The sequence below is a fragment of the Cnephaeus nilssonii genome, assembly GCF_951640355.1.
Source record: "Cnephaeus nilssonii genome assembly, chromosome: X".
In the NCBI taxonomy this organism is placed as follows: Eukaryota; Metazoa; Chordata; class Mammalia; order Chiroptera; family Vespertilionidae; genus Cnephaeus; species Cnephaeus nilssonii.
Genome location: NC_137071.1, coordinates 62,044,575 through 62,047,240, shown reverse-complemented (window position 1 = coordinate 62,047,240; position 2,666 = coordinate 62,044,575). Strand labels below are relative to the sequence as shown.

At 33.4% G+C, this 2,666-nt stretch overlaps 1 pseudogene across 1 annotated transcript; it reads left to right on the top strand.

The window, feature by feature from the left end:
* Positions 1–930: 930 nt before the first annotated feature.
* Positions 931–1,223, top strand: LOC307095878 (bolA-like protein 3; annotated as a pseudogene). The gene has a single exon. The product of its transcript is annotated as a bolA-like protein 3 (transcript).
* Positions 1,224–2,666: the final 1,443 nt, after the last annotated feature.

The following is a 2,666-nucleotide window of genomic DNA, read 5'->3' as shown; positions in this document are numbered from 1 at the left end:
AGGGAGAGAGATAGAAACATCAATGATGAGAGAGAATCATCAATTGACTGCCTACTGCAGGCTCCCTACTAGGGATCCAGCCTGCAACCTAGGCATATGCCCTGACTGGGAATCAAACGGTGACCTCCTGGTTCATAGGTTGACACTCAACCACTGAGCAACACCAGCCGGACCTGTATGACCTTTTTAATGTATTGCTGGATCTAGTTTGTTAATATTTTGTTGAGGATTTTAACATCTATGTTCATCAGGGATACTGGGCTATAATTTTCTCTCTTTGTAGTGTCTTTATTTGGTTTTGGAATTCGGAAAATGTTGGCCTCATAAAATGATCTTGGAAGTGTTTCTTCCTCGTGAAGATTTTAGAATAGTTTGAGAAGGATAGGTGTTCTTTGAATGTTTCCTAAAATTCACTTGTGAAGCCATCCAGTTCAGGACTTTTGTTTGTTGGGACTTTTTTAAATTACTGTTTCAATTTTATTAGTTATATTAATAAAGTATCTTGAGACAAAAGTAAAAATATAACATAACAAAATTTATATGACAAAACAAATGCGGCAGTAAGAGAGAAGTTTATATCAATAAACACCTACATTACAGAAGAAGAAGCATATCAATTTAACAACCTAACTTTACACTTCAAAGAACTAGAAAAAGAAGAACAAACGAAACTCAAAGTTAGCAGATGGAAGGAAATAACAAATATCAGAGCAGAAATAAATGAAATAGAGACCAGAAAACAAAGAAATAATGAATTAAGTAGCAGCTGATTATTTGAAAAGATAAGCAAAAAAGACAAACCTTTAGCTAAACTAAGAAAGAAAAAGACAAAATACAAATATATAAAATTAGAAACAAAAGTAGAGACATCACAACTGATACAACAGAAATTATAAAAAATAATAAAAGGGTGGGACTCATCAGCAGGGCATGGTGTCCTGGAGCCCAGAGGCAGCAGCACCTCTGCTCAGCGGAATTCCAAGGCTTCCTCTTCTCTGATGTTCCCAAAGGATGTTTGTCTGGCAGGCTGAGGGAGAGTTCATAGTAAACAAAATTCTCAAAGAAAACTTTCCTCCAGCTACTGCAAAGTCATTGACATTGTCAGGAGAATTTAAGGAGAAGATGACATGGTAAATCAGTACTACATGGTAAATCAGGCACTAAAAGAAGAAATCAAAGAAATGCACAGATTCCAGATATTTACCTCTGTCCCCAAACACTGACCACGCCCTGCTGCATAAACCCTTGGTTGAACTTGACCATTCTTTCCTATGCATTTGCCAAGAAATTTATCTATTATGTCATAGACATTTCCATATTATAATTATAGAAGAATATGTTATCTATTTAGATGTTAAAGCCAACAGACAACTGAAAAAAATACTGTTATGAACAATTGTATACCAATAAGTATAATAACCTACAAAAATGAATAAATTCTTTGAAACATAAATCGACCAAGACTGAATCATGAAAAATTGAAAATATGGACATACTAATAATAGGTAAGAGAATGAATCTATATTAAAAAAAAAAAAAAGGAAAGGTGGGGGCCAGATGACTTTGTGAACTCTATCGAACATTTAATAAAAAAAAATTAAAGGCAATCCTTCTAACACTCTTCAAAATTGAAAAGGATTGAAAACTTCCAAACTCATTTTACAAAATGAGTCCGTATACCAAATCCAGACAAAGACAGAATAAGAAAAGAAAATTTGGACCAATATCCCTGAGAAATATAGATACAAAAATCCTCAATGAATTTATAGCAAACCAAATTCAACAGCACATTAAAAGAATCATATACCATGAGATTTATCCCTAGTATATGAGTGTTTCAACCTGTGAAAATCACTAAATATGATATACCACATTAACTTCATGAAGGATAAATACCACATAAATATATTAATAAATGCAGAAAAAGCATTTGATGAAATTGAGTCACACTTTTATAATTTAAAACATTCTCAACAAACCTGGTATAGAAGAAATGCACCTCAACATAATAAAGGCCACAGCTAACATTATAGTATATGGTGAAAAACTGAAAGTTTTTCCTCTAAGATGAAGAATAAGGACAAGGATGCTCACTCTCACTATTTCTACTCAACAGAGTAATGAAAGAATTTGGGTATAAATAGAAAGAGGAATAGTAGCTAAGGGTAAAACAATAAATAAGTGAGTTATGTAATAAGGAAAATTCGATATTACACAGAACTAGAGGTGATATTGTTTCTTAGCTCTAATTAAAAAAGAAATGTGTTTGTGGAGATCAGTCCTGCTTTTGGATCCTGCCTCCACACATGCATATTCTTCTCCATTATCCAAATCCCCTACCAGAGTGTACATTTATTGCAACTGATTACTCTACATTGACTCATTGTAAGCATCCAAAGTCCATAATTTATTAGTACTAGTACATTACAGTTCACTTTTTGTCTTGTACTTTCTATGGATTTAGAAAAATGTATGATATGTATCCATCATGATTGTATCATACAGAGTAGTTTCACTTCCCTAAAAATTATCCGTGACCCACCTATTTGTCCCTCCCCACCCCAATTCCTGGCAACCACTGATCTTTTTATTCACATAGTTTCACAGTTTCCAGAATATCCTATAGTTGGAATAAGACAGTATGTAGATTTTTTAAATCAGCTTCT